Below are 12,606 nucleotides of genomic sequence, written 5' to 3'. Positions count from 1 at the left end.
GTAATGAAACTTATATTGAAAATCAAATTTAATTCGTTACATTCGTTTGTATTAAAAATAATTTTTCATTCTTCATTGAATGAAACTGTTTATTCGAGATTGTGATTCTCACACGGATTGCAAATTTTTTGAAAGTAATGCAAAGGCAAAACGAAAATAATTGCTGCCCGGGAACGGTTTGCAGCCCTAATTGAATAAAATCTTTCACCCTGAAATTTTTTGCTAAAATTACTCGCATTACCCCCTTCTTTACTTAAATAAAACAATTTATGCCTTCATGCTCCCCTTGCGATGAATGCACCAATCCATCAAATCGCACTCGACACGCTCAGTCATATTCATATCAATCAAATCGTGATTAAAGTTCTTCTCTTCATTAATCTGTCGCAGCTTTAAAATTCATCTATACATCTATTATAGAAGCTACTGGCTTTACTACTAAAACCAAAAATTTTCACCTTTGGATAAAATTTCTGCAAGAAAACGTACAGTTATATTCATTCATTTGACGCGTTTCATGATCATTTTAATTACTCGTTTTAATCAATGTTCAAGTTATAAGGTAGTTATAATTCATCAGTTACATTCCAGCATTATAGTATAGATTTGAATGCATAGTACTGGGCGGGCGTATGTAACGTGCATGTTATCCCGAAGTCAACACGCCATTACAATGAACAATAGCAGTTGCGCTAATTAGTTCGGCAGGAATGCAGCCAAATAAATAGTTGGAATAACTCGGAGAGATGAGATGGATGGCGCCAGCATTTGCTTTAGTGCAGCACAAATGTTTGTCTTGTTTATGCGCGCCCAAAGTGAATTGGAAACGATACGCATTTCTTTTTCACAATGAAATAATGCGAACTTTTTGGCACTTTAAATTCGGTCGACACTTTTCAGAAAAATATGTAAAATTTTGGGCGTTTTTTTAATTGCTTAAGTTATTCTGAGATTAATATTTAGCAAGCAAGGTTGATAATAATTTACTTAGTTTTCATTTTGTCAAGTTTCATAAGCAAAATATTAGGACATATTGTTGACAGTTGATGGGGCAATGAATTTGCCTTCTTTATTTAAGCTTAAATGGCTGTAAACGACGTTCATTAATGGTCCATCATAACAAGCTATACGACCAGCAACACAAGCATCCACTACAACACATCATCATTAAAAACCAGCGCCCGCTCGTTTGCACGATCCTGCGCTGTTGTTACGGATCCGACATAAGCGACATGGGTTTGAGTTCGTTTCAAACTCGCACCTGATTATGGGTTAGTGGACGGTAATTGTTGGTAATAACCTTGTTAATTAATGAGTCATGTTTGAGCCCAATGTTAACTTGAATTAATGAGGCTACTCAACAACCCCCCTACAAGCACCGGAAAATTCCGCTGATTTCAAAGTGAATGGGAAATTCGTTCCCTAATTTGGAACCGTGTATGTTTGGACATCCAAATTAGGGTTCATTTTGTACCAGGGCCGTGTTCTGGCTTACAAATTGTCTGTGACAATAGAAAATAATAATTTAAAATCTCTTTGATTGTACGTTTTTTAACGGCGTGAGTTAATGCATGGTAAGTTGACCGTGCATGCATATTTAAACATTTTAATTTATTAGTCGCTGAAACAATTCTGTTGAACCAGATCTGATTTCTCATCAATGTGTTTCTCACCTGATCGCATTCTCAATTTATTTTTAAGCTAGAAATAACAAACAATATTGTGCGATGGAAATAAATTGTGTTCTATTCCTCCCACAATACTCACTTTACTGTTGTCATTTAGAATGTCCCTCTGGACAGATTGCATTATTTGGTGCTTCCTTATTCCCATTCGAATTGCGTTCTCATTTTGCATTTTGCTATTCGTGCTCTTGGGCAGAGCCCCTACTGAATGGACTACATTGTGTGCCGGGCTATGAACGCGTCGCCCACAAAGCTCTCTCGCGATATATAAAGCACACTTACTACCCTCTGCACAATGCATTGTCCTTTCCTCATAGATTCATTTGAGGCGTAAGAGCAGAACTGAATCATCTGAGCAACGTTTCATTCCTGTGTAAATTTGCCCTATTTTTTGATCTCAGCAACATGAATGAGCAGTTATCTGACGAATATGAGTATTCTGTTATCAAGATTCATGTATGCTGGCTTTATCTATCGAATTTGTATTTGGATAATGGCATTAATTTTTCTGTTCTGGCGCTAAATAAAATAAAATAATAAATAATTTATTAATTAATAAATAATTAATAAATAATTTTTCTGTTTTGACGCTAAACTAAATCAAAGCAGTAAGAAATTCAAATGGTTGCATTTTCCTCCATTTATTCCACCTGAAGGAGTATTGAATAATATTTGAATAAGCAAACAATAAGAAACTGGGTATGAATTTTCAAGAACTGAACTGCATTTATTGCGACCAAAATATTTACTTAGCCCTTCCTTTTACGCTGAATTTAATATTATTTTACTAAGCCTGCTGAATATTTGCCCTGCCACAGCTAGACGAAATTAAGGCCTTTTCTTCTTCCATTCTTGTTTTTGTGTTGATGATTTCTTCCATTCATAATAAAGTTTCTTGACATCTATTTGAGAGATCTACATGTTAAAATTTCCATGAATTAAGCCTATAAACACCGAAAAATTCTAAAACACAACGAAGATAAATTTTAAATTTAGGCTCGATGTTGAGCAGCTAAATAATTTTGCTCCTGAGATTCTGAGAGAATTTATAAGATATAATTACGAATAAATCACCGCATAGATTGGGTTTCCCAGTTTTGATCCAATATAAACGTAGATAAAGTTGTTACTGCGCACTACTGTCAATCGACAATTGCATTCCGAAGCAAACAATCAAGCTTTCCTGGAAATAATCAAGTGATTTCCGAGCAAATACGATTTCCAAACATCGCCAATCAAGCGAGCTGACGGAATTTACAGACAAGTCGGGCTTGGTTTGAGTTTTTGTGCTCTGGACACCGAAAAAATACGGATTTGTACCTATAGAGTAACTCATTATAGGAATTGATGGTGCTACCTAAACTATTTGCTTATTTGTACCTATAGTGTACCTCATTATAGGAATTGATGGTGCTACCTAAACTATTTGCTGAGCTATAATGCACGATGCGAACAAGTGTATACGATACCTGTTAAGATTGGTCTTATTAATTCATTTTTATTGTGTTTTTCTGTTGAAATAATTACATTTTGTTTAAATAATTACATATGTAATTATTTCAGTGGTTTTCAACTCTAAAATTGCTACGAGAATAATACTCATATTTATTGTTAGCAATATAAGACCCACTTGCTAAGTGATATTTGGCAGCGCATTTCGCCTCATTATAATCAAAATTGAAGTGATATTTGTATTCAATTTCGGATTATTTACATTAGATTTTTCTAGAATTTAGTTAAACCATAGAATGAAAGTGTCCATAATTTTATATTCTATAACATTCTATGAACAATGTGATGGAATGTTATTAAATTTTTGGATTTTCATCAACCGCATTAAATATCGCCACAGATTGTCTAAAGGGCGTCTATTAATAAAATAGAATCGCGCATAAAAGATTTTTTGGAGCGCGAGTTACGGAAGAAAAATTATAATTTCTGTAATTTCCAAACGTGAACATTTTTCCAAAGCCCGCGGCTAGGTTCGGTTGTTCCATCATTCAGTGAGCAGCAAACTGCCGTCGTGTTTCTGGCGTTCGATTGCGTCTGGGAACATTTGCTGGTCTCATCGATTTATTGAGGGACTCTTATCACGTAATTGGGCGCATGCTTCTCTACCTCTCCGCCTCTAGGCATGCTTCCCGCATGTTGTTTAGGTGGCGTCACAACGAGTATAATTAACATCGTGATACGTCAAATGTTATATGAAATTCTCAAATTAGGTTTTTGTTTCACGCGGAATCTAAGATTTTTTTCTCGAGAGTTTGGGTTCACCGGCTCAAAATGAAGTCATACTAAAACTAATGTTAATTGAAATAAGTTTTTAATTGGAATTTTCCCGCATTGGGTTATTTTTCATCTTATTTTACTTTTTACAAATGATAAAAAATAAGATTGATTCTCGGAAATAATTCTGAGGCTTAATTACATCTATATTTCTTTAATTTGAATGGAATTTCGGTAAAGAATGAAGCGACTGCATTTTCGCTCTGAATTCAACTACTTTTCTTCCCGTTTTGAACTTCCCTATTGCCGCTTTGGCAGAACACGGAACATGATAGCCCTGCAGTTACAATATCTAATTCTACATGTTTTATCTTTAAATTGCTGAGCGTGAACCATTTACAAATATATCAAGTTTGATCACTAAGAATCATTTTGTTACCTGTCAATCAAGCCGCCACCACTTTATTGTAACAGAGAAATTAATTCAAATGCTATATATTTTATCATCAACTTGATGGGCGTGAATCCTTTATACATATTCGTTGTTTGATCGCGAGCCATCATCTTGTGACCCGTCAATCAAACCGTCATCACTTGACTGTATCAGAGTGCTATATTGCTATATATATGCTCCTATATATTATATAAATATTAGATATATGCTTATTTCATATCATTTATACATATTCGTTGTTTGATCGCTAGCCATCATCTTGTGACCCGTCAATCAAACCGTCATCACTTGACTGTATCAGAGTGCTATATTGCTATATATATGCTCCTATATATTATATATATATATTAGATACATGCTTATTTCATATCATTTATGCATATTCATTGTTTGATCGCGAGCCATCATCTTGTGACCCGTCAATCAAAGCGTCATCACTTGACTGTATCAGAGCACACAAGCCCCGAATCACATGTCAATATCGGTTCTTGCCGCACGGTCTCGGCGGCGAGACGCGATAGTGTTTACAGAGCTTTGCATGCGTATGTATAAGCGTGCTGTGGTTTGACGCGTAACTCTAGCGTATATATGAGACCAACGCTCTTCAATCGCTGCCCATATCACAAGTTCGTTATGATATCAGCTCTTCATGTATGATAGGATTCCATCGTACGTTACTGTACTGAAATTTGATTCTGGGTTTTTCATTTTGGTTTAAATTTGATGGGCAAGTTATTCGTTCGTTTTTTTTCGAAAAGCATCAGGATAACATCACTTTTACTATAAATTTGGCTTGCACATGCACGCTGTTTTCGCGTCGGCAGAGAGCGCGGCTGCAAGCTGGATGTTATCTGACGTTATCTTGCTTGGCCAAATGATGTTGATGTTTTGCATGCAGCCGGTCGTGTTGTCGAATATTTGTGGCATGCTCATATGCACTATTCTAAAATCTCTTTTGATTTCAAATGTAATTTGTTAAATTATTCATGTTATAAAATTAGTTATGATTTTCAACTCCGTTATTTAAACTTAGCTTAAAATTTCTACCCTAAAATAACCTAATTCTATTTAAAATTATAATAGCATTTTTAACATGCAAATATAAAAACGAAACTCATGATACGAAAGATGAATTCCTTACATTTTGGATGTTTAATGTTCGTGTTTTATTTGAAAAATTTTTCTCTTCAGAAATAAAAGCTGGTAAATTGTGAATTTCTACCGAATCAGTAATGACTCTTGTGTGGCATTGCTAAACTTCTGAATCGTACTTTACTAAGGATCGGGTCTCGAGTGTATGCAATCAGTCGAACCTCCTCTCACCGTTGCGCACGCCACCCAGGTTACCATGATACGGAGAGCTACGTTGCCCAGAAATGTTCTCTTTGATTTGCACTGGCCGTTGACTATGATTGTCCATGTTCCTGCCGAGCTCCCCATCCAACTACAGCTTGGGGATGATCAAGTTCCCTCGCTCGTTATCCAAACTTAGCCGCGTAGAACATTCGCCTCGTAACTGTCGGTACGCTAGCTAGCGTTGGAGGGGCCAAGATATCTCCATTCAAATTTCACAAATTTAGGACTGAATCTCAGACGTTCAACCATTCGGCATTATGAGACTATCGGTAGTTGGTAGATTGCATTTAGTGACCAGATATTTGGCAAATATTTGGATGGACATCCGTTTGAATATAAAAAAAAAACTTGCGTAATGAAACACTGTTCGGTGTTGAGTATCGGGCATCTCTCTCAGACTGACTGAAAAGTGTACAATACTCACGTTCGATGTATATTTTGCTTGAATTTACCTTGTGTATAAGTGAAACTAATGTCTGTAGTCCCCGAGTCAGATCTTTTAGTGAGCCGAAGTCAGGTCATTGAGTCGCACCCGCGGGAATCGTCTCTAAAATTCTCTTGGAACATCGACGCGGCGACAATATCCATAACAATCTATTTAAGAGCAAATGCTTTCTTTCACTTTCCTCGGATATCAATAGGAGGCCAGATATGGGAAACTAACTGTCAATAAACGTTTGCAACTGAGCTAATGGTCCAGGGAGGGCGTTTTCAAAACACTTCGCAACTGTTTCAGATAAGAGCTGCTGCGAAGCTGAAGTCTGCGATTGTGCCTCCAAGAGCAATTATTTATTATGGGATGTGATGACCGAGAATACGCGTATCGATGGAACAAGACATGCCAATGCATGCTATTGCTACGTAGACGATTGCTCTGAGAATATGAGACTTCACAAAGGAGTTCTCAGTACAGATTTAATTTCAGGAAGTATGCAAGCGTCCGCTTTCAGACAGTTTCTTTGTTCCTCGAGAGAGATTTTTCCATTTCAAAAGAGATTGTTCTATCGCAAATAAATGGAAATTTGCGATTACATTTTTGCTCATTGATTACAATTTCCTTTAAAGCTCAATGACTGGCATGTAAAATCGAGTTTGATTTGTTCATAGAATTTGGTGTTATTTTTCTATGAAATTATTCTATAATAATGATTACTGTCTTCGGAATGAATTAATAAGGACATTTATTGGGCGCTTGTTCGTCTGTTCATTTTATTCTTCTCTTCTAAATTTGCGTTTGAATTTGACTATCCTACACCGCGCATATATGGCTGATGCAGACGAATTTATCCAAGAGTTGTGATTGCATCAAGTTGCTTGTCTACACAAATAGTTATATAGTAATTGACTGAAATTGCTGTGTATATATATTTTTGGAGCTAAATTTTCACCGAGCAAGTTTTATAGTTCATTTTCGTAACGCGAAATTTCGGGTTTATCTTTTAGCAACAGTTGAAAGAAATATCTAGTCTTGTTAAGGCGTGGCAAGCTAGCATTTTCAGAGCGAATGTACGATGATTTTCTCGGCACCACAAGCTAGAAATTGATTCCAAAATACAGAAATTATTAATTACTCATACAGAGTTTCGTATTTCTCAGTCAGTGTGCAGCACCACAATCCTTTAATGCAACGATGAAACTGCTACAGGAGAATACGATCACTAATCATGCTATAAAATAGATACCAACTGACTAACAACACTAGATAAAGAACTACGGTCTTGTACACCATGATATACTTCTTTATCTTCATATAATGCGCAGACTTTATCATTACGACCATGACTATTTCTGAACTCATGAATTCTATTCTGAACTCCCAAGTTTATGGCTATTAATTATCTACAGCGAATTTCAGTTCGCTAAAATGTTCACAGGATTACCTTTAAACCTCTTACTTTACTGGTAATGGAGCATTTTTATCATTATTTGAAATCCTTGAGCGAGAATAGATTTGGGCATCTCTAACTCAAAAACGGGAGCAGAGACGAGACTCGTATAGTTTGATTGTTCGCTGATAAGTTTCCATATAGATAACACGCACGATATTTGCTTCGATACTTTGCATAGATATGACAAACCTGCGAGGGAAATACGACCGCGATAGCGTCACAGTCCGATCGATAGCTTCTTTGATGCATTGCCTAAATTCAATTTTTGTTCCCATGTCTTCTCCGTTACCTTGGCCATCGAACTACTTGAATTCTTGAATATTTTTCGTGACAAATGTATATACATTGTAATGCTCATGTACGGCTGGGCTTCCGACTCGGGGAAGAAATAGACTCTTTGGAATGCCCTGATATTTTCATGCGATATCGGTCATTTTCGCCGACAATGTTGATGGAGGAAACCCAAAATGTTGGCGTTTTTTCTCGAGGGAGACCACACCATCTCCGAGTCCCCAGGAATGTCAGCTTTGCAGTTCATGTTTTTTCTTATCAGAGAAAGACTCGCAATCCACGACGGCATCACTTCCACCTTTTATTCTTTTGCTGTGTCTTCCCGTACGAGTGCATGCGATCGAGTTCCTGAAATGACAAATCGTGGTCGGATAAAAGTTGGCATGTCATTCATGTTTTACATCTATGATACTCAGCACTCCTAGAATATGTCCTCAAATGAAATGAACGGGTATTATTTAGTCAACTGTTCACTTACTCTATATACTTCTTGTATAATATCCAGCTGTTGTTCAACCGCATTTATCTTCGCTTCATTTAGAGCCGGTATTTTTCGAGAGAATATTTTGCTCCTAAAAATGAAAGAAATACATTTATTTAATTATTGATGCACAATGCATGCATAGACGAGTCCGGAAAATAAGTTTACTTGATTCGATGTTTAGAGAAATTTATAAAAGTTGCAATCAGAATTTCCTCCGTATTTTTAACTTATCAATCTCTCTAAAATCTCGATTCCATATCACAAAAAAATGTTAGTGAAAATTAAAAATAAAATATTTCATCGTGTTGATAGCATATTTTGGACGAATTTTCTGTAATTTATTTTTTCATTCCTGCCTTCATGTTTATCATTGAATTGTAAAATGTACTGATACATACTGTAACAGGTGTGCCAAACACCGTAACATTAATTACATTCTACATCAGATTTAACACCCACCGGACAGTGGAGTTCATTTTAAATTCTTTCCATTTTTTTTTGTAATGAAGAAGAGGCACTGGGCTTCTGGGTGAATTATTCCACGTAGCAATAATGGCGCGATTGCATTAGTTTGGTCATTTAAAGTAACGAAACGCAATCGGATAATCCCGGGACTGAGACAACTTGATCGTGCAGGCTTTGTCAATTAACAGGGTGGCGGCAAAATGAAATTCGGGCAGTTATTAGGCTGTGGCGCTGACAAATTACCCGTTGCACAGCGTTAGTTTCATCACGGTAAGCTTGGATGCAAGTTCTATTTGATATCATGAAAAACGGATAACTTTTCTATATTACTCGTTGCATAGCGTCGTTAGTTTCATCACGGTAAGCTTGGATGCAAGTTCTATTTGACGTCATGAAAAACGGATAACTTTTCTGCATTACTCGTTGCATAGCGTTAATTTCATCAAGGGAAGCTTGAATGCTAACACATGACTTATGGAAGAAGTATCTTTTTCCAATTTGATTTCTAATGGTCAAATGAACGAGAATGAGAAGAGGTCTAATAGATGCGACTTCTACGGGAGATTTTTCTTCTGAGATTTCTGTATGCGATATCTCCTGAATCAAATTATGTATTTGTAATTCATCTGGAAATGATGAGAAATATCAACTCACATAGGAGGATTACTAAATTATGTGAAATTTTGTTTAATTATATCGAATCATTACAACACAGCATAGTTCGAAGTTGATTATTTGAAAAGTCAACGAACGTGTGTCCCAAATCCCGTATATTTCTCCATTCATTGTTCAAGCCTCTTATGTTATGTTTTAGCTCTGGCGCCGCAATAAAATTTTCTGTTTAGTGCCGTAGTGCACTTGATTCTCACCGATTTCACGCCTTGAGTTTGTTAAGAATGTGTGTACAGGATTTATACCAAAGTCTGGTATATATAAGAGCGCTCAGCTATGCTATGCTGCAAGCCCGACTGGCGGAGCATCGAAGCATTATTCTCATGCTAGAGGGACGCTAGGCTGCAGAAATGCCGCAATCTCGTCGGATCTGCGAATGGCAAATTGCATTGTTAAGGTTGGTTAGATGCCTTGACGGTACCATTAGCACCAAGATATCATTAACATAACTGAACGTACGAGCTACCTCGATTTTGTCCCATTGATGGTTCGTGGCGACATGAATTCAACTATAAAATGAGCTTCGGAAAGTTATTCTTTGTGTCTGATACAATTTCCATTGCTTCGTGAAGTTTTTGGCATCAAGTTGATTCTTTGTAGAAATTATTTAGGCAAAAATCAGTTTGAAAGTTCTAAATATATATTTTATATTGGAAACGAATCCTTTTAGAAGAAACTGATAGTTCAGAAAATTTCGTTCTATATCTATCCTTGATGCTTATTTTAATGTTTTCTCAATTTTCAAGAAATCATGGACCAAAATCCATCTCTAATTATTCTGTGTAAGCTGGCCTGACAATCCTGGCTCCTGATTCTCAATCATCATGAGCAGTTGCGGCAATCAGCGTAATTCTTCGACATTGTTCTGAGCTGGCAGTCATATATCCAGGTGCTGGCAGTCATATATCCAGGTGCTGGCAGTCATATATCCAAGTGCTGGCAGTCATAGTATATCCAGGCGCTGGCCGCTAGCGTGACCTCGCCGGTGTGAGCCACAGAATCACGACCGGTCATGATTGCCAGCTGCCTTTTGCAAAGCCTTACTTTATTTGCTGCAATTATTCGTCTTGCTCCGGCTTATGTCCCCAAATTTATTTGCGACGCTCATTTTCACATAATTGAGGCTCGCTGCGCTAGTTGAACTGCGGTGCATCGACTGCTGTCGTCAGAGGTGCGGAGTGAAGTCTTGAGCGAGACCGAGTCTACGAATGGTGATTTGTTTGAAGCGTAATTGGATGAGTTCTAGATTAATTTCTTGGATATCAATCATTAATCAAAACCTTGTTCAAAAAATTTTCCGTGCTTTCTGGCGTAATATTTTTACTAGATTTCAACGAAAAATTTGACAGATCTCAACCCTAATTGTCGATCCGCCCGAATTGCAGTTACGACAACTGCAAGTATCCTTCAATGTATTAGGATTAATTTCCTATTGATGCAAACTTCAATCCTTTGCCGTCAATTTTGTTTGCAGCTTGATACTTATTCGTTTAGAATTGCTGAGTACATGCTAAATTTACATATATCATTCTTTATGACCATAACCTAATTTTTTACAAATATTTAGCATTCTAGGTACGCAATTAGTTACCTGACGGGTTATTTCTACTGAAGAACGTTGTGATTGATGATAACAAAATACTATCGCGAAATAAATAAAATCTATATTTTTATAAAAATTTTATGAAAATTTGGATGAACGGATTGCCCGAACTCGTCACCGTTTTGATGTATGATTAGTTTCTCTTTCAAACGCGTTATTAATCAATCACACCTACCCTCCCTTCCGGAAAAGTAAAAAGGTTGCCGTGGAATTTCATTAGACTAGGGCAGTTTTATCCCATTTAGGTGCGGCGCGAGCTTTCACGGTTATGGTGTTCGCGGCAGGAAGACTTTTAGTGTCAGTGCTTTGGTGGCGAGCGTCCATCACTCAGCCGCCTCGCACAGCGTGACTCTTGGTGTCAAGGACTCTTGGTGTCATGAACTCTTGGTGTCATGGACTCTTGGTGTCGTGGACTCTTGGTGTCGTGGACTCTTGGTGTCATGGACTCTTGGTTGACGTCATGGACTCTTGGTGTCATGAACTCTTGCTGTCATGGAATCTTGGTGTCGTGGACTCTTGGTGTCATGGACTCTTGGTGTCATGAACTCTTGGTGTCATGGACTTTTGGTGTCATGGACTCTTGGTGTCATGGACTCTTGGTGTCATGGAATCTTGGTGTCATGGACTCTTGTCATGGACTCTTGGTGTCATGGACTCTTGGTGTCATGGACTCTTGGTGTCATGGACTATTGGTGTCATGGACTCCTGGTGTCATGTACTCTAGACGTCGTGGTTTCTTGGTGTCATGGATTCTTGCCGTCATGGACTCTTGGCGTCATGGACTCTTGGCGTCATGGACTCTTGGTGTCATGGACTCCTGGTGTCATGGACTCATGGCGTCATGGACTCTTGGTGTCATGGACTCTTGGCGTCGTGGACTCTGGGTGTCATACTCTTGACGTTATATGGACTCTTGGCATCGTGAACTCCTCCGTCAGGAATTCCTGGTGACACGGATTCCTCACGTCATGAACTCCCAGCCTCACAGGCCTCAGCATATAAAATTATTTGTGCGATTTGCTATCTCATTTATTCTTCGAAATTGAAACCAATGAACACGACGAAACTAAACATCGTAGACCCAGAGAACGCAGCCATCATGGCGGGGCTTTCCTTGGTTTCTTCCATTAGATTCAAAAAAATTTGTTCTGACATAGGCTAGGCATATCCCAGCTCCCAGACCTCTAAACACTCGACTTCCCAAAGCTCATCTTGTCCACTCTACTCGCCAGAATTATCTGGACTCTGATACTGACGTAACATTACTCCGATACTCTCAGATATGTGTAACCCCACTCCGATACTCTCAGATATGTGTAACACTACTCCGACACACATTGATACGTGTAACACTACTCCGACACACTCGGATTTGTTTAACATTACTCCAAAACACTGATTAGTGTAACACTACTCCGATACACTCAAATTTGTGTAACACTACTCCGACACACTCGGATTTCTGTAACACTACTCCGACA

General features: G+C 37.8%; 1 protein-coding gene across 1 annotated transcript in view; it reads left to right on the top strand.

Annotated features, from left to right (window-relative positions):
* The window catches only part of LOC108680576 (cytotoxic granule associated RNA binding protein TIA1), a 444,699-nt gene that overhangs the window by 74,493 nt on the left and 357,600 nt on the right, over window positions 1–12,606 (top strand). The gene's annotated exons all lie outside the window — the stretch shown is intronic.

This window comes from Hyalella azteca, unplaced genomic scaffold (genome assembly GCF_000764305.2).
Source record: "Hyalella azteca isolate HAZT.00-mixed unplaced genomic scaffold, Hazt_2.0.2 contig12164, whole genome shotgun sequence".
Taxonomy (NCBI): domain Eukaryota; kingdom Metazoa; phylum Arthropoda; class Malacostraca; order Amphipoda; family Hyalellidae; genus Hyalella; species Hyalella azteca.
Note: the sequence above shows the minus strand (reverse complement) of the source record. Positions and strands in the feature narration are given on the sequence as shown.